Source organism: Somniosus microcephalus, chromosome 31, assembly GCF_052327205.1.
Source record: "Somniosus microcephalus isolate GS21.2 chromosome 31, FLI_Smic_1.0, whole genome shotgun sequence".
Classification (NCBI taxonomy): domain Eukaryota; kingdom Metazoa; phylum Chordata; class Chondrichthyes; order Squaliformes; family Somniosidae; genus Somniosus; species Somniosus microcephalus.
This window is the reverse complement of record NC_141017.1, coordinates 5,304,085-5,330,399: the sequence shown is the minus strand read 5'-3', so window position 1 is coordinate 5,330,399 and position 26,315 is coordinate 5,304,085.

Genomic DNA, 26,315 nt, shown 5'->3' with positions numbered 1-26,315 from the left:
GAGCATGCAGGTGCAACAGGCGATCAAGAAGGCAAATGGTATGTTGGCCTTCATATCAAGGGGGTTCGAGTATAGGAATAGGGATACCTTACTACAGCTGTACAAGGTGCTGGTGAGACCGCATCTGGAGTATTGTGTACAGTTTTGGTCGCCCCATCTGCGGAAGGATGTTCTTGCCATGGAAAGAGTGCAACGGCGATTCACCAGGCTGATACCTGGAATGGCGGGAATGACCTACGAAGAGAGATTAAATAGTTTGGGCTTGTACTCACTGGAGTTTAGAAGATTGAGAGGGGATCTCATCGAAACATATAAAATTATGGCAGGCCTGGACAGGCTGAATTCAGAGAGAATGTTTCCAATGGCCGGGGAGCACAGAACCAGGGGCCACAGTCTAAAAATAGCGGGCAAATCATTTAAAACAGAGATGAGGAAGAATTTCTTCACTCAAAGAGTGGTGAGCCTGTGGAATTCCCTGCCACAGAGGGCTGTGAAGGCTAATTCAATAAATATTTTCAAGAGAGAATTGGATATATTTCTGAAGGCTAAGGGGATTAAGGGTTACGGAGAAAAGGCGGGGACGGGGTACTGAACTGGTAAGATCAGCTATGATCTCAGACGAAGATCAGCCATGATCTCATTGAATGGCGGAGCAGGCTCGAAGGGCCGAATGGCCTACTCCTGTTCCTATCTCTATGTTTCTATGTTATTCCAGCATCTGCGACCACGTTCACAGTGCTGGATATCTCGAACGGTTTTTGGTCCATTCCAATGTGACGGGAGGATCAGTACAAGTTTGCCTTTACTTTCAAAGGGCAACAGTACACTTGAAACTGCTTGCCACAGGGTTTTCACAACAGCCCCAGCATTTTCCATCAATGCATGGCGGGAAGTTTAAAAGAATTTAGCCAGCCCAATCAGATAGTGCAGTATGTGGACGACTTACTCCTGTTCACGGACTCAAGGGAGGAGCACGGCCCACTATTAGCCGAATTATTGGAGCTGCTGGAAAGAGAGGGTTTTAAAGTAAACCCAAAGAAAGCACAGATCGGCCGGCAAGAGGTGAAATTCCTGGGTCTGGCCATCCGCGCTGGAGAAAGAGCCATAGATAAGGCTAGACGGGAATCGGTGCAAGATCTACCGATCCCTAACACAGTAACGGGTGTAAGGTCCTTTTTGGGGTTGACCGGGTAATGCAGAGATTTCATCGAGGACTATGCAGCCACAGCAGCCCCGCTACTCCGACTCTTACACAAGGGAGTCGAGTGGTCTTGGGATGAGGGGTGTCAGGCAGCATTCGAGAAGTTGAAAAGGGATCTGCAGACCGCGCCAGCCTTAGGGGCCATAGATGGGGGAGAGGAGTTCTTCCTGGAAGTAGCCGCTAGTGGGGACAGCCTGAGCGCCGTGCTGCTCCAGGAGCGACACGGCAAGCTGAGACCAGTGGTCTATTCCTCCAGGGTACTCACGGATGTGGAGAGGAGTTTTTCCAATTGCGAACGGCATCTCCTGGCCACGCATTGGGCTGTGAACAGATCAGTGATCTTCACAGGAACCTCTCCCATCACTCTCCTCACCCATCACACCCCCACAAAGATGCTTCTGGATGGAAGGATTAAGGATGGGACTGTAAGCAGCGCCCGGATTGCACGCTGGACCCTCCTCCTTTCCCAGATGGATCTCAAAGTTAAAGGTCTCTGCGAGCCGAAGCTCGCAGCCAACATGGTATATCCCGGAACAGCCCATCGGTGTTCCGTCGAAGGTGTATGGGAGGTTAACATGGGTTTACGGGCCGGGATACACCCCACGGGCCGCGAGTTCTATGTAGACGGTTCCAGCACGGTATCTGCTGGCGAACGACTCACAGGGTGTGGAGTTTATGACCCTGCGGCAAACATTGCCTTGGCAATTAAGCTCCCCAGCACTATGAGCGCACAGCAAGCTGAATTGTCCGCGGTGGCGTACGTGGTCACCCACCCCGAAACCTTCCCGGCCCCATACACGATTTGCTCGGACAGCATGTTCACGTGCAATTCGTGTATGGAATACCTCGCCATCTGGTCCCGCCGCGGATATACCTCCGCGGACGGACAGCCTTTAACAGTTAAGCCCTTGCTGGAAAAGATCCTGGCAGTTGTGGGGGAGGAAGGGGAGGTGTTCATCCACAAGGTGAAGGCTCATTCCACCACAGAACCCCGCAGTCAGGGCAACCAGCAGGCGGATGCGCTAGCCAGGGAGGGTGCCCGCAGCGGCATTTTCTGGGACCCCTATGGACCCGGACCCGTGGCGGCGATCCAAGGCGGGGAGGGGACTCCAGGGAACACAGGGGTGACACCGCCCCTAGACCTAAAAACCGTACAGACCCTGGATCCCGCCCTCAAAACGGTCCTCAAAGCCATTGCTGAGGGCAAGCAGGTAGAGGGTCCGTACAGTACGGCAGCCCTCTCAGTCAAGGAAGGCATACTGTTCCGAGAGGAGCAGTGGGTTGTGCCGCAGCAGCACTGGAGGGAATTCCTTCAACTGGCCCATGAGGGTCCAGGGGCAGGACACCCCGGGCCTGAGGTTACTTGGCAACGGGTAGAGCAGGAGGGATGGTGGCCGGGACTGAGGAACGATGTCCGCGAGTTCTGTGCGAGCTGTCTTGTGTGTGCTGCAAACAACCCAGAACCCCAGAAAAGGAAGGTGCCCATGGGACACATCAGGAGGGTAGAGGGACCATGGCAATCGATTCAGGTCGACTACATAGGGCCCCTGCCCGACGCCCAGGGCGGTTATAAGTATTGCCTTGTTCTGGTGGATGTGTTCACCAAATGGGTAGAAGCTTTCCCGTGCAGAACAGCTACGGCGCTGGGTACTGCCAAAATCTTGATCCGGGAAGTGTTCTCATGGTGGGGACTCCCCCGGTTTGTTGAGTCCGATCAAGGGAGTCAGTTCACCGGTCAAGTGATGCAGAACACCCTCATGCTCTTGGGCATTGAAGGGAAGTGGCACGTAGCGTACAATCCCCAGTCATCCGGGATTGTTGAGCGCATGAACCGGACCCTCAAGGAAAAGCTGAGGAAAGAGACAATGGGCTCGCCCCAGAAATGGGCGGAGGTCCTGCCTTTAGTCCTCATGGGGATCCGAGCCAGCCAGTCCAAAAGTACGGGGTACTCCCCGCACGAATTAATGACTGGGAGGATCATGCGAACACCCACCCATGTACTAGCCCCGGTGCTCACTGAGGGCCAACTCCAAGAGGTGAAACGAGACAAGTTCGTCCAGACCCTTTTGGAGCGCCTGAAGCAGGTTTATGGGCAGGCGGCTGGGAACATGGGGAGACAGCATCAGGGCAATCGACTGTTGCTGGAACCTCGTAAGCAACAAGAGTGGGAAGTCGGAGACCAGGTTATGGTTAGGAACTATGCCCGGGTGGGGAGTTTTGAACCACTGTACATGGGGCCTTACAGCATTGTAGACAAGGCCAGCCCCATGGTTTATGCAGTGAAGGTGCCCCGACGTACAAAATGGTTTCACATTAACCAGTGCAAACTGTTTAAGGCGGGTGCACAAGGACCAACAACGGTGGCCAGGTCTGAGGACAAAAATCCCCAGCCTGCGACAGAGTCACAGACCACACAGGCTGGAACAGTGGCCTGCGTGAAGGGAGGAGTCATCCCATTGGAGTGGGAGGTCTCCCCTCTGATTTGGGATTCGGATGGGGAGGAGGCCGAACAGCTCGACCCCGCCCTTGACCCGATCACGGAGGAGGATGAGTCAGAGGACGAAGATCCCGCCCTCGACTCAAGCTCAGGGGAGGTAGGGATTGGGGGAGGTGACTCACTACCTGTAGGGACAGGTGAGGTGGAGTCGGATACCACAGATCCCGGCCCCGGGGGGGCGGAGCCAGAGGGAAGGGAGCCGGAGCCGGCAACTGTGGTGGAACCACAGACTGTGACGGTGAAAGTCCCAACCCCCGGTCCGTCAGGCCTGGGAGCCTCACCCAAGGCAGCCCCTCGTAGGTCGACTCGAATGCCCCAGCCCAGAAGGCAATGGTCCAACTCTCCCTATCTTCCCCAACCTCGATACAGAGCAGCCCGAGAAAGGCACAATTCCCATCCAGCAGCGACAGGCTGCGGGGGATCAAAGCAAAAGAGCAGTGCAGCCCCGCCACAGGAAGCGGCGTGCTGCAGCCCTCACAGGAATTAGGTAGGCCGCCCGGAGGAGGGCGGCGCTGTACATAGGTGTTAGGTAATGATAAGTTAAGTTAAGTAATTTTAATGTTAGGTTAAGTTGACGGGATGTTTTAAAGGATAGTTTTCAAAGTCTGCCCAGTATGTGTGGTTGTTTGGAAGCGGGGTCAAGGGACCCACGCGTCCGTTTAAATAAGCCAGCACCTGTTGGGAGCCTGGCTACATCATCTTGTCGATTACAGAAACCAGGGATACAATGGAAAGGATTCTCGTAGGGATCGCGGTGATCGGGTGCGGGCTGGCCTACCGGGGCCGCACCAAGGACGTCATCATATTTGGGTGTTCCGGGGACACAGCCCCCATCGCGACGGATGGGACGGGGAAGCGAGAGGTTGAGGAAACCGCCACCTATTTCCAACAAGGGAGATGGCCAGGATGGCTGGGGACGAATTCTACGGAATACTTCAGCAATTTCGGTTTCGCCTACCAAGAGACTTCGTTAATGTGCCCTCGGGTGAGGATCCTTGCACCCAGAGTCAGCGTTACCGTGGGAAAGAGGATCTGTTTGGTATGTAATGGGAACGTACCACTAAGTCGATGGTGGTGGCTGCGAAATCTGGGAAAGGACATGAAGAACTCTACTATCGAGTGGGAGCGACTGGGTAACAATACCCATCGGACAATTACGGGGACTCACGGACAATTACGTGTGTGTTGGGACAAATGGTGGGAACCAGATGAAGGAATATATGTCTGTATGTGGGGTTCGAAACGCGTCTGCCCCAAGGGCGTATCCATCTTTTTCCAGAGGCAGTGGCAGGACGAAGGAAAGGGGATGAGATGGGATGTCAGCACTCGGGCGTGCGGAGCCCCATACTCCCCGATTCCAGTAAACGCCACTGAACTCATCACCCGCCCACGCAAGCCCCTGCCCACGATCCCGGTCGCACTAGCCCAGAAGGAAGGGTGCCCCACCACCACAAAGGGACCCGGGAACGGGTTAGTATTGGTACCCACCGGTCAGGTGCTGTACCAAGGGGTACACTACGCGGTGGCCTCAGTGATTTTAAACCTCACTGAGGTACGATTGCCGGAGTGGTGTCCCAGGGAGACGGAACAGTTGTACCAGGTACTGTTAACCCGAATGTTCAGGCAATTTTACGAGTTTGACTTTGCCGACATCAACAAGGCCAGATTATACACCACACCACAGGAAGTTTTGGATCGGGCAGGGAGGCAAAGAAGGGGTACTGTAAATGACATTTTCACTGCTTTTAACACTGGAACGTCTGTTGTCAACGCTCTAGACAACGTGGAGCTGCAGACACAGATCAATGGTTTAAAAACCCAGTTGAGGAACATACTGACAAGTGAAAATAAGGTAGTGGGTTCTGAGCTGCATGAAGACCAAGCCATGACACTACACTTAAAGGAAATAATTGCTGAGCTGGAGAAGCATGCTAGGACAGTAAATGCGCTCATTAAGGAGGATCGGAATGCGTCCGATCAGGCTGCGCAGAACGAGGCTTGTGTGCTATACGGGGCGTGGTTACTGGGCGAGGGCCGCAGTAATCTGGAGGATTTAAAACAAGGTTTGGTCCCGTCCTGGATCAGCAACAAGCACTTGCAAGCGCTCCACCCTTTCGAGAACGCATTAAGTCCGTGCCAGCTCAGACTAGCTGCAGAGGCGTATCCAGTCCCAGTGGACTGTGGACGCTCGAATCACACTATCATGGGAATCGTAATAAGGATGCCGGTGTTGGGTCCCGCAGCAAGGCCCGCCCCGGTATACAGGGTGGAGAACATTGGAGTCATTCAGGGGGGTGCGCACATTCGTTACGCAGTGGTCCCGCCTTATGTCATCAGATGGGAGCGTACGATGACAGGCACCGACCTCTCGGGGTGTCGTAGCTGGGGAGCACACATCATCCTGTGCCCCCAGCATTTGAATGCCTTTTTGAAACCACAGTGCGGGTTCAGAGCCGCTAGCGTGAAGCCGATAAATTGCACCATGGAGGCAATGGCAAAGGACCATGTGCCCCCGCAGGTGGCATATATCGGAGGTGGGACATACTGTGTCACCACTGCAGCGCCTCACTACCGCCATGGACAGCACGAGTGGTGTCCGGTCAGTGACAGCAGTTTCTGTTTCAAACCCAGGGCTGAAGTTCAAGTGGCACAACAACGGATTGTCCCCATTCCTGCACCCTCCACCGTTCACCTCACTGTAAAAGAGAATTTCACGGACTTTCAGCGATTCGTCGTGCATTTTGTTTATGTCATTCCCCCTCTTCCCGAACACCTCACCAAGATTTTAAAAGCCGTTATAGTTTCACAGAAACATTTTTACACACTGGAGCAGAAGACAATAGAGATAGGAAAAGACATATTGGATATAGCCACCCCACCATGGTGGGACCTGTTCACCAATATAGAGATCCCGGCCTGGATTAGAATAGCATCCCACATCCTAGTAGTGTGTCAGGTTTTAATTGTAATATTTTTATTGTTCGTGCATTGCAAGAGAGGCAAACGCCTCCAGAGGCACGAGGACACAGGAGAATGGAGAGAGCGCTATGTACGAGTGGGGGAAGAGGACACCCCAGTGTAAGCAGCTAGCGTTAAAAGTTAAAAGCATCCCTCCATTTATAGATTTTCAGCCACTGCATGATTTAAGTGTGTGAATATTGTAATGTTATAGCCGTTTGGTAAAGTTTGTTTTTTTGATTAATAAAAGGTGTATGCAGGTGGTGCAAGGAGCATTGGGCCCTTCACATCTGAAAGATTAATGTGTTATAGTTTAAGCTAATACTGCCTATGATTGTCCAATTATGCACAAGGTAATTTTCTGAAATGGGAACTGCATGTGTCATGGGGGTCATAGATAGTTAATTACCGGGAATGTTTGGACGTGAGGAATCGGGAAAAATTTGCTCACCAAGGATTATTGATACTGTAAGCGAGCTATCAGTATCACAGGGGGGACTGTAAGATTCGAAAATTTTCATTGATATAATCACACAAGATAACAGGGTTAATTATACAGCTTTATTGACCAAAAGAAGCTTGTACAGATAAAACCTTTGAAAAAGGGCATACAAAATGGCCGCCGGACCTCGTGATCAGTTTCTTGGACCATTTGATTTCTGTTACTGCAAGCCAGACAGGCTTGTGGATTGAGAACAGTAAGCCTGCGAAAGCCAGTATCGGGAAACCGAAACTCAGGGAAATGGGCATACATATTCAATTGGATTCTAAGTACAAGACAGTTTCAGGCAACAGGATGGGGCCCATCAAGATATGGGCGGACAATGAATGAACACTTAAACCCATTTAATGTACAAAGGAAAAACCGTTTAACAACCATCAAGGGAAATCTCCAGACCGATCAATATGCGAACCGAGTTACGGTGACAAAGTAAAAGACATTATCGGCCAGGAAGGCTAGTTAAGCTATCACCGGCTCCCGTTACAAGACAAAGCGCCCCTGCAGAGATTTCTGCCCGCCAAAAATATTACAAAACTGGACTATGATCTGGCGGGAGATAAGACTGTCCCAAAAGAGTATAATTATGGATTTGAAAGTCCATCAAGAGACACACACACGGGAGGCAACGCTTCACCTCGACGGCTACGCTTCATTCGTAGGACGATTCACTTCTTCGGTACAATTCGTAACTTTCGGCGATGAGGAGAAGACTTTGGCTGGGAAGTCAGCTCGGCCAGGCAAGGCTCGACTACGACGGGAAGACGAAGGAGGGTGGCCCAGTACTTTTGTCGGGAGATCATCGACGACCCAGGCCGAAGGAGAAGACACCCTCTGGAAAACCGCCGAGCCAGGCGGGAGCGAGAAATAAAAAGGACACTCCGGGCCTAGCACTTCCGTGCCTCAACATCCCATTCGCAGTTTTTCCGTACTGGACTCTCCCTGTGCATCCAGTTATTCAACATCACATCGGTGGCAGAGACTCCCCCATGTATCCAAATCCACAACAGCTTTAACTGATCCATCCTTGACGAGCACTCATCAAGGCTGTGTCCACTGCCTCATCGCCTGAGAGAGAGAGAAAAACAAGCTGCGCCAGAAGTTTCCAAATCCAAGTGACGACGGAAAGCTGTGCCAAAAAGGCTGCGAACCCCCTCTTTTTGCGAATCTGAAAGTGGTGAGCATGATCCCGAGTTCCTCAAGTCGAAACTTAGTTTAGGTCTAGGGGAGGGAGAGGGTAAGGGTAATCGTAATGTGTTTCCCCTTTTTCGATGTGCCGTGTGTTTCCCATTTCCATGGAATCAAGTTTATAGATACGTGCATGTTTGTAGTCGCTCTGATTTGTGCTTATGACATGTATTTTATAATGCTGCAAACTGTTTAATAATAAAAGCCTCCATTTCATGCTATTCAACCTGGTCTATTGAGTTTTTCTCTGCACTACATTTCCCTGCACCTAAGTCCAAGGTCTAGAACCGTAGGGGAGAGTGGGTCGAACCACTCAAGGTTAATTATTGCACGAAGCCTGGTAGGAGACCAGAACGAGCAAGAGAAACCCCCTACACACTGCACTGCCATTCCTCTAGCAGAGGCAGGGTCTGCTCAGCCCAGGCGTCATACTCCTCTTCCCCACTGGGAGTTGGTCTCACTCCTGAGAACATATGGAGCTTACGGTATCCCTGAGCCTCGAAGGGCAGATTGGTGCATTTATCCACCAGAGAACTAATGGCACTGACCAACTGAGTGTTCATATCCAGGGCCGAAGGACCTATCAGTCCTTTGACATCAGCAACAGTCTTTCCTTCTTGCCTCAAGAATGACAACAACTTGGTCTGAAACCCTTCTTCTTCCTTAGTAGTAATAGGGACAAACTGAACTGGCCAGGGACCAGCCTCTTCAGAAAGCCCAACTGCCTCAGGTAAACCATGACCTCTCAGGTTCTCTGATGTCTGGATCAACACAAACTGCTTCTTGGTAGCTGTATCCAAGCAGCGCTCAACTATCCTAACCTTTCCAAAGGCTTTGACACAATTCAGAGCCCTTAGCAAGACATCATCAGGGTCATCGTTAGCAACACCATTCAGCACAATGGCATGGGTAGTAGCTATCTGCTTCCGTTTGCACCAAGCTTCAACCTCAATAACATCCATCTTTTATGCTCAAACAGCCCAGTAGAAACCACAAACCACCCTCTTAGCAATGAGCATTCAATACTGTTAGTTTACTGACATAAATAGACCACAATCCCGGACGAGCCCCCAAAATGTAACCCCTTCACGGTTCTCTAGATATATGTGAGATGTGGTCTCTGTTGTAAACAGTATTCTATAGTCCAGTAAGGAGATCACTACTACAATGGCTTAATTCTAATTATCTTACTTTATAGTTTTAACGTCAGACAGTATAAGAAGATTACAGGTCAATGAACTAAATTAGACATTTGCATACATTAGAATGAATCTAGACATAATAAACATACATTCTCCATTTACATGGATTCAAAGGAGAATCTGTCCCTGTGTCCAAATTCGAGTGCACTCTTTCGTTGGCGCGCTTAAGTTGGAGCTCATGGTAGGTATAACGTCTGCAAGACTTACGACTCCGAACCCCTTCATTGAATTCTCTTCACGATCACTGAATCCCACTTTGAGTTCTGGATGCAGAGCTACTAATACGAAGGGCGGCGGCCGAGTTTGGAAACCCAGGACGGGATGCGGCAGCCATTTGCCTCCTGAGCCCTCTTTTCAGAGCTCCTGCCCTCTTTTCTTCCAGTCGCTCCTTTTTCCCGCTCGAAAAACCCCGACTCCACCCCTTCCTCCTGGGGTTTCTGCCTGGAGACTGCGCAGCCTCACTGTCTGCAACAGTTGATACTGGTGCAGAATTATGGAAAGTCTGCTCTTAGTCACATTGTGTCCTTAAAAGTTCTTGCCGTACCTTCACATGGGCAACTTTAACCCAGGGATTTATAACAATGATAATGCAGTATCTAAGTTAAAGATTGATAACCATACTTAGCATGCATAACATTTCCAGTGGGTATTACATGTACTTTTCCTTATTGATTTTTTTCCTGTCCGTGGATTTTTTTTTTCCAGATCGGCATACACGTGCAATGTGTCCAATCTTTCCGCATTGCCTGCATGCTTTGTCCTTGAACCAGCAGTCCCTCTGGTCATGGGTGGATCTGCCACAGCGATAACATCTCTCGAAACCCTGTGTCATTTCATGGGTGCCGAAGTCCTGTGGCTTTTGCTGTATCTCTGCAATTCCTCTTGCGGCTGCTTCGTATGATACAGCCACACTGAAAGCCTTGTCCAGTGTCAAATCTTTCTCAGAAAGTAGGCTTTTCTGTGTTCCTTCACTTAGGAGACCGCAGACGAATTTGTCTCGAAGAGAATCTGCCAGTCCTGCTCCAAATTGGCAGTGCTTTGACAGCTTCCTTAATTCGGTGAGGTAATCAGCGTTACTTTCATTCTTGTGCTGATTCCTCCTGAAGAATTTGAATCGCTCCACTATCAGCAGCGGTGTTGGGTTTAAGTGCTCCTGTAGGGTATCAACAATCTCCTTAAAATTCTTGTCCCTCGGTTTGGCTGGAGTGATTAAGTTTCGTAACAGCCCGTATGTCCTTGCACCCATTAGATTTAGAAGTACTGATGCCTTTTTATCATCCTCTATTTCATTTGCTGTGCAATATACCTCCACTCTTTCCACATATGTGGTCCAATCCTCTATAACGCTATCGAAAGCAGTAATATTGCCAGTCTTAGGCATCCTGAAAAAAAAATGGCGCCTCCTGCGCTTTCCTTTCTTCCCCGCAGAAAAAAAATGGCGCCTCCCGCGCTTTCCCGCTGCTGCCGTTGCTGACAACGCTGTTCTCCGCGGTTTTTATTTACACAGGTATTTTTTTTAATAGGTGGAGACTAGTTCCCGTCGGACTCGCTGGGACTTTTCCCTCCCTCTGCTTGGTCCGAATGCCGACCTGCGTTGCAGCGCCGGCCGTCTCCCGAGTGCTCCACCCTCTGTCTCTGTTTGCCTCCGCCTTCGCTGCTCGGCCCCGCTGCAGAGCCAGCCGATGGAGCCCCAGCCCGCCGCCCAGAAAGGATTATTGCAGTACCTGCCACCAGCTCGGCTAGCTGGTGAAACCAAAGGTTTTTTTTTTCTTTCTTGTTTTACTTCGACTTTCGTCTGAGGAATCGATCTCCTTGAGGTGCTGCCGAATTGCAGGTAAGTCCGTTTCCAATTCGTCACCACTGTTGTATCCGTGTGTTAATGGAGACACGGAATGCAGGAGTTGGTTTCACAGGTGTTTACTGAACAAAGTCTGGCGGTGAACTAACAGATACAAGACACTATACAGGCTTATATAGCCCGAATGGCCATTACCGGCATTACAGTACACAGGGCCTCTTAAAGGCACATAAACCACAGGAACCATGTCACAAAGCAGCCCAGGCCCCTCCCACTCAAGGTATAACAGGGTCACATGACCAGGCTCTGCTCCTGGTGTGCAGTCTCACTGGGCATGAACACAGGTTTTACAATCAGTCCCATCTCCAACCTTGCTCCCAGGTACTGAGACTCCGAATAGGGAGAACAGATTCCCAAAATTACCACTGATAAATTATAACTCCCAATCTTCAAATGTGAGGTCCCACTATTCAATGGCTCTTGCTTTATACACCAGAAAGTCTCCCCTCTCTTTATATCAGCCATTGTGTCTCCCTCCTGCTTTGGCAGAGAGAGGCAGTTTGTGAAAATGGTGTTTGGGATGAGGCAAGGATATCACAACCTCCTCTGTGCTCTGAAACAAGTCTTTTCCCTGTTAGAGGAATAGTGTCAGAAGCAATAAGTGGAGGGACCTTCAGGGTACCAAAGAGAGGGACCATCAGAGCATTAATTGGAGGGTGCATCATGGGCAATAATGGGGTAAAGCATCCTCTGTACTAACCCATCAAACACTCCCAGGCAGGATATCATGTTTAATCAGTTGGTCACACCGCAGGAAAAGGCTGCACAGGCAGGAAGGGAATGGGTGACCGCCAGGCAGAGTATTAGGCACAGGCAGGTAGTGCAGGGGTCCCCTGTGGCCATCCCCCTCTCAAACAGATATACCACTTTGGATATTGTTGAGGGAGATGAATGAGAGGCGATCTTATTGAAACATATAAGATTGTGAAGGGGCTTGATTGGGTGGAAGCGGTGAGGATGTTCCCAATGATGGGTGAAACTAGAACTAGGGGGCATAATCTTAGAATAAGGGGCTGCTCTTTCAAAACTGAGATGAGGAGAAACTTCTTCACTCAGAGGGTAGTAGGTCTGTGGAATTTGCTGCCCCAGAAAGCTGTGGAAGCTACATCATTAAATACATATAAAACAGAAATAGACAGTTTCCTAGAAGTAAAGGGAATTAGGGGTTACGGGGAGCGGGCAGGAAATTGGACATGAGTCTAGGTTCGGAATGGTCATGGCCCTGTGGGTAATGGAGTGGGCCCAGGGGCCGTGTAGCCTGGTTCTGCTCCTACTTCTTGTGTTCTAATTCTGTGTTAGATTTCAGGAGATGTTCTATTCCTGTTCCTGGCTGGGGTGGAGATCACCTTTTACAGAAGGTAAGTACTGTAGAAAATATAGGGACAGAGTGATCTCCTGGATGATTTTCGATCACCTAGATGGGTCGGAGAGGAATTTCCCAGATTTTTTCTCCCAAATTGGCCATTGGGTTTTTTATCTCTTTTTTCGCCTCTCCCAGGAGATCACATGGGTTCGGGTGGGCTGTAGAGTGATAGTAGATTTGAGGTTAGGATCAGATCAGCCATGATCTTATTGAATGGTGGAGCAGGCTCGAGGGGCCGATTGGCCTACTCCTGCTCCTATTTCTTATGTTCTTATGTTCTTATGGCTTATCGGGAGAAGGCAGCAGCAGCCAATGTCCTGGCACCATGGGTGGTTCTGCTGCACAGGACGGGAGGAAAAAGAGCGGGAGAGCTATAGTGATAGGGGATTCTATTGTAAGGGGAATAGATAGGAGTTTCTGTGGCCGCAAACGAGACTCCAGGATGGTATGTTGCCTCCCTGGTGCAAGGGTCAAGGATGTCTCGGAGTGGCTGCAGGGCATTCTGAAGGGGGAGGATGAAAAGCCAGTTGTCGTGGTGCATATAGGTACCAACGATATAGGTAAAAACCGAGATGAGGTCCTAAAAGCAGAGTTAGGAGGTAAATTAAAAAATAGGACCTCAAAGGTAGTAATCTCAGGATTGCTACCTGTGCCACCTGCTAGTCATAGTAGAAATAGAAGGATATTTCAGATGAATACATGGCTAGAGGAATGGTGGAAGGGGGAGGGATTCAAATTCCTGGGACATTGGAACCGGTTCTGGGGGAGGTGGGACCAGTACAAACTGGACGGTTTGCACCTGGGCAGGACTGGGACCGATGTCCTAGGGGGAGTGTTTGCTAGTGCTATTGGGGAAGGTTTAAACTAAAATGGCAGGTGTAGTGTATGTACCCGTCTACCTTTAAGAGAACTATTGTATGTAACCGTCCACCTTTAAGAGAACTACTTTAGGTGTTGCACTACTTTGTTGGCTTCTGTATACTGTAATACCGACGGTGACCACACCGGTATATAAGTGCTGTGTCAGGAAGTATTGAGCAGATTCGCCCTGACCTTCGAATAGTAAAGTCCTGTTTTAAGTTACTCTTGGAGTCTGTGTATTAATTAACTAAACAACCCACAGACTTTACAGTGGCGACGAGTCCGATCGTACCCTACGGCAACAATAATTCCGAAGCAGTTAACGAGCGTCGAGAAGAGGCAACCGCCCTCGTCATTCTGCTGGGAGAAAACTCGAGTCTGCAGAGCTGGAAAGGAGGAAGAATTCAGAGACAAAGACTTCCATCAGCAACGGCACTGACTGTCCCTTCCGCCACGGTGAGGAGTGAGCCGATCAGCACGAGAAGCAAGGCGGCCACGGTGACTGTGAGTAAGGGAAAAGTAAAAAGAATAACCGGAGGATAAGGGCGGTGCACTCGACCACGGTCGAGGGGGAAAGGAGCCGGACAGAAGTCGGGCCCAGAGGCGCTGAGACTGGGGCAGCGTGGAGCAAGGAAGCCGCGGTACAGACAGGCTGGGGACGCAACGGCGTCGTGAGACAGCTAGACCGCGACCGGCGAAAAAGGCCGGGCAGCGACCGAAGCCACGAAGCGCTGCGACCGGGAGCGTAGGCGCGGGAAGATATAAAAACTCAGCCGCAGCCGGGGAGGGAAGCACCGGACTGCGAGAGGGCTGGGAGGCGCGATTGGGAGCCGAGCGAGCGGGAGAGGCAGAGCCGACCAAGGGAGACTGAGCGAGAGCCAGTCCAGCGGCTGAAACTATTCGCCGTCAACGGGGTGTACCCAGCGCCGGTAGAGCCGAGCGAGCGGGAGAGAGACAGAGCCCGAGCAAGGGGAACTGAGCGAGAGCCAGCCCAGCGGCTGAAGCTGTTCGCCGTCAATGGGGTGTACCCAGCGCCGGTTGCCCTGCCGAGAAAAGGGAAAGCACTGAAGCCGATGCGCAGGCTGTGAACCTGAAAGCCAGCGGCCGTCGCCCGTGGGGAAAGTGTACCCCTCCCGCCAGGGGAAGAAACGCGGGAAGCCGCCATTAGGCGGAGAAGAAGACAGAAGCGGGGAACCGCCATTGAAGTGGGCGGGGAGAGAAGATAAGCGCGGGAAACCGCCATTTTCGCGGGAACCGCCATCTTGGAAAAAAAAAAAAAATTTAAAGAAATAATTCGTGGTGTTATCAGGAAGAGAGGAAGATGCCTAAACGGGGTAACATCAACGATTTTAATTCCGAGGTAGAAGACTGGGCCACGTATGTGGAACGCATTGAGATCTATTGTGAGGCCAAGAAAATAGAAGAAGATGACAAAGCTATAACCTTGCTAAACTCGATGGGCGCGAAGACATACGAGCTCTTGAAGCATCTACTAGCACCAGCTAAACCGGCGGATCAGACTTTCAATGAGATTGTGACTGTTCTGAAGGATCACTTGAACCCCACACTGTTGATGTTGGCGGAACGATTCAAATTCTATGCGAGAACGCAAAGGAAAGACGAAAGCAACGCAGAATACTTGGTCGAACTGCGTAGACTAGCGAAACACTGCCAGTTTGGAGGGAATCTGACAGAGGCGTCGCGAGACAAATTCGTGTGCGGAATGTCGAAGGAAGAAACACAAAAACGACTGCTCGAAGAGAACGATCTTACACTTGAGAAGGCTGTCCTTATTGCTGCATCGAACGAAGCCGCAGCGAAAGGAACGGCGGAAATGCAGCTAAAGGCAGCGGCACTCAAGGTGCAGCAAATTACTTCGGGTACAACGAAATGCTATCGTTGTGGGAAGACAACACACGACCAGAACCAATGCTGGTTTAAAAATCAGGAATGTAGGAAATGTGGCAAGCTCGGCCACATAGCTAAGGTATGCCGGTCAGGGAAGAAGACCAACAATAATGAGTCACCACAAAAGAGGTACAGGAAGGTACATGAGGTGACTAGGAAGAGTCCGGAAGAACAGAATTCGGACTCACACTCCAATTGCAAGGAACTGGATAGTCTGAGAATTCACAATGTGAGTAATGAAGCTGACCGACAAGCTATCTGGATCACACTACAGATTGCAAAAGTCCAAGTGAAAATGGAAGTGGACACCGGATCGGCGTTGACGGCCATGAATAAGCATGATTATAAAAAGTTATTCAAGCATATTCCCCTACGGGATACGGAACTAGTATTGAAGACATACACGGGGCACAAAGTATACCCCATCGGAAAGATAGAAGTCAAGGTGAGATACAAGGACAAAGAGCACCAAAGGATGGACCTGTATGTGTTGCCTGAGGGAGGTCCACCACTTCTGGGACGGGAGTGGATCAGGAAAATAAAGATAGACTGGCATTCACTAAACACCATGACGGTAGATTCCGGAAAGGAAGATGTCAAACCTGAACGGTTGTCCAGAATATTGGACGAAGCTAAAGAGGTATTCCAGCAAGGACTGGGAACACTGCGAGGAATTAAAGCAAAGGTTAAGATTGCAGAACATGCAAGCCCAAAATTTTTCAAAGCCAGATCGGTACCTTACGCGATACGACCTGCTGTAGAGGCAGAACTGGAAGAACTTGAACGATCAGGGGTACTGTCAAAAGTGGACTGGAGTGAGTGGGCCACGCCCATTGTTCCCGTCATGAAGTCTTCACCAAGTAACAAGCCAGGGGGACCGGGGAAGGTCCGCATCTGCGGAGACTTCAAGATCACAGTGAATCCGGTGCTTCACACGGTACAATACCCGCTTCCGCGGATTGAAGATATCTTTGCTTCGTTGGCTGGAGGGAAACACTTCACCAAGATAGACCTGGCACAGGCATACTTACAAATGGAAGTCGAGGAAGAGTCGCGTCAGTACCTCACCATCAACACACACAGAGGCTTGTATCGTTATAATAGACTGGTTTTTGGGGTAGCTTCGGCTCCAGCAATTTGGCAGAGGGCCATGGAGCAGGCATTACAAGGAATTCCAAGCACGCAGTGTTACTTAGACGATATCCTGATTACGGGAGAAGACGAGGAAGAACGCCTCACAAATTTGAAACTGGTGCTCACTAGGTTGAAGGAATATGGCCTTCGAGTTAATCGCAAGAAATGTGAGTTCTTCCAAAAACGGATCTCGTACTGCGGTCATGTCATTGACCGAGAGCGGCTGCACAAGTCACCTGACAAGATAGAAGCTGTCGTGAAGGCCCCCGCTCCGGAAAACGTATCACAGTTAAGATCATTCTTGGGGTTGATTAATTATTATCACAAGTTTCTGCCGAATCTATCCACGGTGCTGCATCCGCTGAATGCTCTGTTGCGGAAAGAAGTACCATGGAAGTGGAGTGAGGAATGTAAAAAGGCCTTTCGCAGAAGCAAGGCGTTGATTACCTCTGAAGAAGTGTTGGCTCATTTCAACCCAACGTTACCTCTTCGTCTAGCTTGTGATGCTTCCCCCTATGGAATTGGAGCAGTACTTTCACACAAGTTACCAAATGGCTCGGAAAGGCCAGTGGCATTCGCGTCCCGATCATTGACCTCCGCGGAGCGAAATTATGCTCAAATAGATAGGGAGGCCCTCAGCCTTGTGTGGGGCGTAAGGAAATTCAATCATTATCTGCAGGGCAAGAAGTTCACATTACTGACAGACCACCAGCCGTTGGTGTCCATATTCAACCCTAACAAGGCCGTTTCCACCATGACAGCGCAAAGGTTACAGAGGTGGTCCGTGTTACTTGGGGCACACCAATATGACATCGAATACAAAAGGTCCAAACAGCATGGAAATGCTGATGGGTTATCGCGCTTGCCATTGCCGATAGTAGAAGAAGCGACTACAGTGGACCCGGTAGAGATGTTCCACTCATCCATAGTGGAATGTCTACCAGTAACAAATTCGATGATCGAAAACGAAACAAGAAATGACCCGACTCTCTCACGAGTCTATGATTTAATGGTGGAGGGATGGCCAGCACAGGGCGAACCAACGCTGCCAGCATTTTCGCAGAGAAAAGAACAGCTGTCAGTGTGTCGAGGAACCCTGATGTGTGGATCTAGAGTGGTGATTCCACCCAAACTTCAACAGAAGGTGTTAAAGGAGCTGCACGAGGGACATCTGGGTGGAGTGAAAATGAAGAGCCTAGCAAGAGCATTTGTGTGGTGGCCAGGCATTGATGGGGACATCGAAATCACTAAGAGCTGTCTAGGATGCCAGAAGGTCCAAAACGCGCCACCACAGGCTCCTCTGCATCCATGGGAGTGGCCCTCATCTCCTTGGCAAAGGGTACATATCGACTTTGCTGGTCCATTTATGGACTCAATGTTTCTAATAGCGGTGGATGCACACTCCAAGTGGCCGGAGGTAATAAAGATGTCCACCACCACCACGGAAAAAACCATCACAGTGTTAAGGACCATGTTTGCTAGGAATGGGCTGCCGGAACAGATCTGTTCTGATAATGGACCGCAATTTGTGTCTGAAGAATTCAAGAAATTCTTAAAGAGCAATGGGGTTAAGCACTACACGTCAGCCCCATACCATCCCGCCTCCAATGGATTGGCTGAAAGGTTTGTCCAGACCTTCAAGAAGGCCATAAAGGCCATGGGTAATGAAGCCATTAACTTACAACATAAGGTGGATAGCTTCTTGTTGGCGTACAGGAATGCAACACATGCGGTCACAAATCAAACTCCCGCCATGATGTTTTTTAATAGACGACTAAGATGCCGGCTGGATTTGCTTAAGCCGAACGTCAGAAGGGACGTAGAGAACCGGCAATTCCAGGGCATGAATGAAAGGCCAACTAGATCTTTTCAGATAGGTCAACAAGTTTTGGCCCGGGACTACCGTACCGAGAAATGGCAGCCTGGAACTATCGGAAAAAGGCTAGGGCCGTTGATGTATACAGTGGACATTGGGGACAGTATAATAAGGCACCATGTTGACCAGATCATAGGGTCAGCCACAAATGGCCAACCTACTCCACCACCTTACACGGTTAATGTTGAGACAGAGATACCCAGAACACCTACCTCCGATCTGGTAATACTGGAATCAGATGAACCTGACACTGTCCTTCAAGCCGAATCGACCTTGCCAGAAGCACCTACTACCCCGCCGGAAGTTACGACACCACCGAGGCGTTATCCGGACAGAGTCCGGAAACCTCCAGAGAGACTGAATCTGTGAACTGTCTTGCATAAAGTTGTATATATGTTATAATGTATGTTTAATGGGGAATCAGTATGTTGTAAGCTAAAAAGGGAGGATTGTAGTGTATGTACCCGTCTACCTTTAAGAGAACTATTGTATGTAACCGTCCACCTTTAAGAGAACTACTTTAGGTGTTGCACTACTTTGTTGGCTTCTGTATACTGTAATACCGACGGTGACCACACTGGTATATAAGTGCTGTGTCAGGAAGTATTGAGCAGATTCGCCCTGACCTTCGAATAGTAAAGTCCTGTTTTAACTTACTCTTGGAGTCTGTGTATTAATTAACTAAACAACCCACAGACTTTACAGCAGGGGGATGGGAACCTGTGCAGGGAGACAGAGGAAAGGGAAGCAAGGATAGAAGCAAAAGACAGGAAGGAGAAAAGCAAAAGTGGCAGTCAGAGAAATCAAAGGTGTAAATCAAACATGGCCACAGTAAATAATAATTCTAAAAGGTCTAAGAGTGTTAAAAAAACAAGCCTGAAGGCTTTGTGTCTTAATGCGAGGAGCATTCGTAATAAGGTGGATAAATTAGCTGCGCATATAGATGTAAACGGATATGATATAATTGGGATTACGGAGACATGGCTCCAGGGTGACCAAGGCTGGGAATTCAACATCCAGGGGTATTCAATATTTTGGAAAGACAGGCAAAAAGGAAAAGGAGGTGGGGTAGCATTGCTGGTTAAAGAGGAGATTAACATAATAGTAAGGAAGGATATTAGCTCTGATGATGTGGAATCCGTATGGGTAGAGCTGAGAAATGCCAAGGGGCAGAAAATATTAGTGGGAGTTGTATATAGACCCCCAAACAGTAATGCTGAGGTTGGGGATGGCATTAAATGGGAAATTAGAGATGCATGCAATAAGAACACAGCATTTATCATGGGTGACTTTAATCTACATATAGATTGGGCTAGCCAAATTAGTAACAATACTATGGAGGAGGAATTCCTAGTGTGTATACGGGATGGTTTCCTGGACCAATATGTCGAGGAACCAACTAGAGATCAGGCCATCTTAGACTGGGTATTATGTAATGAGAAAGGATTAATTAGCAATCTTGTTGTGCGAGGCCCCTTGGGGCGGAGCAATCATAATATGATCGAATTCTTCATTAAGATGGAGAGTGAAGTAGTTGACTCAGAGACTGGGGTCCTGAATTTAAATAAAGGAAACTACGATGGTATGAGGCGCGGGTTGGCTAGGATGGATTGGGGAATGTTACTTAAAGGATTGACGGTGGATAGGCAATGGCAAACATTTAAAGATCGCATGGATGAACTACAGAATTTGTTCATCCCTGTTTGGCATAAAAATAAAACAAAAAAGGTGACTCAACCGTGGCTAACAAGGGAAATTAGGGATAGCATAAGATCCAAGGAGAGGACATATAAATTGGCCAGGAAAAGCAGCAAACCTGAGGATTGGGAGCAGTTTAGGATTCAGCAAAGGAGGACAAAGGGATTAATTAAGAGGGGGAAAGTAGAGTATGAGAGTAAGCTTTCAGGGAACATAAAAATTGACTGCAAAAGCTTCTATACATATGTGAAGAGAAAAAGATTGGTGAAGTCAAGCGTAGGTCCCTTGTAGTCAGAATCAGGGGAATTTATAATGGGGAACAAAGAAATGGCTGACCACTTAAATACATACTTTGGTTCTGTCTTCACAAAGGAGGACACAAATAACCTCCCAGAGATGTCGGGGAACATAGGAGGGGGAGGAACTGAAAGAAATCAGTATTTGTATGGAAATGGTGTTAGGGAAATTGACGGGATTGAAGGTCGATAAATCCCCAGGGCCTGATAATCTACATCCTAGGGTACTTAAGGAAGTGGCCCTAGAAATAGTAGATGCATTGCTGGTCATCTTCCAAAATTCTATAGACTCTGGAACAGTTCCCATGGATTGTAGGGTAGCTAATGTAACCCCACTATTTAAAAAAGCTGGTAGAGAGAAAACGGGGAATTATAGACAGGTAAGTCTGACATCGGTAGTGGGGAAAATGCTGGAGTCCATTATAAAAGATGTAATAGCAAAGCACTTGGAAAACAGTGACAGGACCGGACAAAGTCAACATGGATTTGCAAAAGGTAAATCGTGCTTGCCTAATCTGCTGGAATTTTTTGAGGATGTAACTTGTAGAATAGATAAGGGAGAACCACTGCATGTGGTGTATTTGGACTTTCAGAAGGCTTTTAATAAGGTCGTGCATAAGAAATTAGCGTGCAAAGTTAAAGCACATGGGACTGGGGGTAAGGTACTGACTTGGATAGAGAACTGGTTGGCAGACAGGAAGCAAAGAGTTGGAATAAACGGGTCTTTTTCCAAGTGGCAGGCAGTGACTAGTGGGGTACCACAGGGATCGGTGCTAGGACCCCAGTTATTCACAATATATATTAGTGATCTAGACGAGGGAACTAGATGTAATATCTCCAAGTTTGCAGACGACACAAAGCTGGGTGGGCGTGTGTGCTGTGAGGAGGATGCCAAGAAACTCCAGTATGATTTGGACAGGTTGGGTGATTGGGCAGATGCATGGCAGATGCAGTATAATGTGGATAAATGAGAGGTTATCCACTTTGGTGGCAAAAACAGGAAGGCAGATTATTATCTGAACGGCAATAGATTGGGAAAAGGGGAAGTGCAACGAGACCTGGGTGTCCTTGTGCACCAGTCGCTGAAGGTAAGCATGCAGGTGCAGCAGGCGGTTAAGAAGGCAAATGGCCTTCGTAGCAAGAGGGTTCGACTACAGTAACAAGGATGTCTTGCTGCAGTTGTACAGGGCCTTGGTGAGACCACACCTTGAGTATTGTGTGCAGTTTTGGTCGCCTTATCTGAGGAAGGATGTTCTTGCCATGGAGGGAGTGCAGCAAAGATTCACCAGGCTGATACCTGGAATGGCAGGAATGACGTTGACGTAATAAAACTCACTACGCACTTGGTTTGAGCATAAAGCAAGGCTTTAATCAACTTATTTCAGAACATGGAGGTCTAGTTGTATCCACTAGCTCCCTTTTCTTTACAAAATGTCCCTGGCAAGCTGGGGCCAACGCCCGAGTATTTATACTCCTTGGACGGCGCCACCAGCTGGCCGTCCAGTGTTATTTCATAGTTAGTTTCTCGATGATGAGATTTATGACAGACGTATGAAGAGAGATTGGGTCGATTGGGCTTGTACTCGCTGGAGTTTAGAAGAATGAGAGGGGATCTCATTGAAACTTATAAAATTCTAACAGGACTAGACAGACTAGATGCAGGAAGGATGTTCCCGATGGTGGGGGAGTCCAGAACCAGGGGTTACAATCTAAAGATAAGGGGTAAGCCATTTAGGACTGAGATGAGGAGGAATTTCTTCACCCAGAGAGTGGTGAACCTGTGTAATTCTCTACCACACAAGGCAGTTGAGGCCAATTCATTAATTATATTCAAGAAGGAGTTAGATATATTTCTTAAGGCTGATGGGATCAAGGGATATGGGGAGAAAGCAGGGACAGGGTACTGAGTTTGGATGATCAGCCATGATCTCATTAATTGGCAGAATAGGCTCGAGGGGCCTACTCCTGCTCCTATCTTCTATGTTTCTATGTAACACGAGTTAGATACAGAGTAAAGCTCCCTCTACACTATCCCATCAAACACTCCCAAGGCAGGTACAGCATGAGTGAGATACAAAGTGTTGGCGTATGGAACTCGGTTAATTCAGCTTCTGAAAGGTGTTCATGTTTAGTTCATTGAATATAGGGAATAAAGGTGGATGGCATCATTAGAGAGAGAGAGAGATAGAGTGAGAGAGAGAGATACAGATTTCACTTAGCAACTGCTGGTGTTCGCAACCAACCAGCCTTGGATATGTTTATTTATGGTAAGAATGTCTAGAAACTAGAAGGGTTAGGCTTACCACAGCAAGGCCATGGTATTTTTGTGTGCATCATGTTGAAGAAAATGTAGCCTTGAATCTCTGGACTATGCTGTAGCCAGAGACTAACATATTATGCAATGCCAGTTCCAGTTTGATAAGAAAACAATGTATAAATATAAACTTTTTCATTTGTTCAAGCAGCTCGAGACAGGACCCATGCCTAAGTTCATACACTCTATCTGTGACAATACTCAGGTTGTAAATTGCTTTTAATACTGAAGTTAAAGAATAAAATGATTATAACCAGATGACTGAATTTGTTACTACTCAAGTGCACAACAAAATGTGTTTTATAACAATATTTACTTTGACATTTGTGCTTTCAGTGTTCTACAGCATTGAGGTGCTGCAAACACTGACAATCACTGCACAGAGGTGCACGGCTGCACCCAGGCTCTCCCATGACTCTCTCCATATGCTTATGGAGGGAGTCACAGCACACCGGGAGGTTCTCTTCCCTTCCAAAGTCGGAAGAGACCTCCCCAGGAGATCAACACAGCCTAGTTGCACATTGCATAGGAGGACACAAGCAGGAGCGTCATCAGGAGGACCAGGCTGCAGTGGCGCAAACCTTTCAATGATGTCAGTAGATCACAAAACGTTACTGCAAAGGCACACTCAACCTCATCCTGTTGTGCCACTCATTCCATCCCCATCACTCTGCCTTCCCTACCCTACTGCTGCACATCATTACTCACACCAACTTACCTTGCACCTCCACCCATCCCTCTCTATCTATATTATCACATCCCCATCTCACTAGTTGCCCCTCACACTCACCCTCATCCTAGTCCAATCATACTAACTAACAACACACAAGGGTAGGCACTTGTGTGTTTTAGCCAATGTTCATGTTAAGTTTCTGTTAATGTGCCGTCAAACATTGAAATCTTTATTTTCAACACTTTGCATTCTTGGACAGATTTGTGTGCATCTTTGGAAGTGGCTTAGTGTGTTGCAGTGAATGGTGAGACATAACGGTACCCCCTCCCCACAATGGTGATGAGTGTGAAAGAAATAAGAACATAAGAACATCAGAAACAGGAGCAGGAGTAAGCAATTCGGCCCTTTCAGCTTGCTCCGCCATTCAATAAGATCATGGCTGATCTTCTACCTCATCTCCACTTTCCTGCACTATCCCCATATCCCTTGATTCCCTTAATATTCAAAAATCTATCGATCTCTGTCTTGAATATACTCAATGACTGAACCTCCACAGCCCTCTGGGGTAGAGAATTCCAAAGATTCACCACCCTCTGAGTGAAGAAATTTCTCCTCATCTCATTCCTAAATGGCCGACACATACTCTGAGACTGTGACTCCTGGTTCTAAACTCCCCAGCCAGCGGAAACATCCTCCCTGCAACTAACCTGTCAAGCCCTGTAAGTATTTTGTATGTTTCAATGAGATTGCCTCTCAGTCTTCTAAACCCTAGAGAATATAGGCCTAGTCTACTCAATCTCTCCTCATAGGACAATCCCCCCATCCCAGAACCAGTCTGGTGAACCTTCGTTGCACTCCCTCTATGGCAAGTATATCCTTCCTTAGGTAATGAGATCAAAACTGTCCACAATACTCCAGGTTGGGTCTCACCAGGGCCCTATATAATTGCAGTAAGACGTCTTTACTCTTATACTCAAATCCTCTTGTAATAAAGGCCAACATACCATTTGCTTTCCTAATTACTTGCTGTACCTGCATGTTAACTTTCAATGATTCATGTACAAGGACACCCAGGTCCCTCTGAATACCAATATTTCCCAATCTCTCAACATTCAAAAAACACTCTGCTTTTCTATGGCTTGGGCATTGTAGGGATGCATTATGTTGTTGGTGTGGGATGGTGCCAACTTGGCACATCATGTGGCAGCCAGGGTGTGCAGCGTCAAGTGAAGTAAATGTGGCATTGTTGAGGCCATCCCTGGCGTCCCGGGCAGAAATCTGGTCGGGTGCTGATGCCCTCTGTTCTGTGCAGCATCAGGTGATTGCAGAGAAGGTTGGTGTGATTGTTGGTGCTGCTGGTGTGCCTGGTGATGCTGGTGTTGGGGCTGATCGTGGTCAGATTCTGAGGACCAAGGTGAGACAATATAAAGTACACCCATGCTGATGGAATAGATGGCAGGTGAAACAGAGATGACAGAAGCGATCTGTCAATGGTGGGAGAGGCAATGAAGTCAGACTGGATGGAGACTTGTGAATCTGTAGTGGAAATGCAGTTTAGAGAAGCTAGTGGTTAAGGGAACATTTCTCAATCAGCGGGGAGCTTTGACTTGACATCTGAAGCTGTCAACTCCACATCTGATTCAATGGCAAGTGACCTCCTGCCTCAGCTTCAAAGACAAGGTCTAGGCACTGCAGGAAACGGGTGGGCAAACTGTAAAATTCAAAAAGCTGGGGAAAAAAGCATTGTTAATGATTTGAATTGGGTCCCCCACCGCTGCCTGTTGGGGACGGCTCAGCGCTGGCAAACCTGACATCAGGAAATGCAGGTGGGCATGTTTTGACAGCAGGTTCCCGACCGTGAACTCTGTTTCTCTCTCCACGGATGTTGCCTGACCTACTGAGTATTTGCAGCATTTTTTGTCTTCTCAGAGGCCATACTTTACTATCCGAGGCCTTGCAAACATTCAGCAGCACTCCCTACACACTTAAAAAACTTTTATCATCTATTGCAACAAGCCACTACTTCAACAAAATTTTTAAAAAACAGTCCAAAAGCTTAAATGCAAACTTACTTGAACAATGTGTGTGTCCCTTTAACAGGTGCTGACAGCGCCTCTGTGAGTCTGTATTCACACTGTGTTTACCTGGTGAGCTTAGGACCCAGCACTGAACTCAGCTCTAGGGTCGAAGTTCGCCATGGTGATACTTCTTAATGGCAGTGCTACCAGGCCTAGAAAAAATTCTGAGGGACAGAATTAGGCTCCACTTGGAGAGACAAGGATTAATCAAGGATAGTCAGCATGGCTTTGTCAGGGGGAGATCATGTCTAACCAATTTGATTGAATTTTTCGAGGGGGTGACTAGGTGTGTGGATGAGGGTAATGCAGTTGATGTAGTCTACATGGACTTCAGTAAGGCTTTAGACAAAGTCCCGCATGGGAGACTGGTCAAGAAGGTAAGAGCCCATGGGATCCACGGCAATTTGGCACATTAGATCCAAAATTGGCTTAGTGGCAGGAGGCAGAAGGTGATGGTCGAAGGTTGTTTTTATGACTGGAAGCCTGTGTCCAGTGGTGTACCGCAGGGATCGGTGTTGGGTCCCTTGCTGTTTGTAGTGTACATTAATGATTTAGATATGAATGTAGGAGGTATGATCAGTAAGTTTGCAGATGACACGAAAATTGGTAGAGTGGTAAATAGTGAGGAGGGAAGCCTCAGGCTACAGGACAATATAGAGGGGTTGGTCAGATCGGCAGAACAGTGGCAAATGGAATTTAACCCTGAAAAGT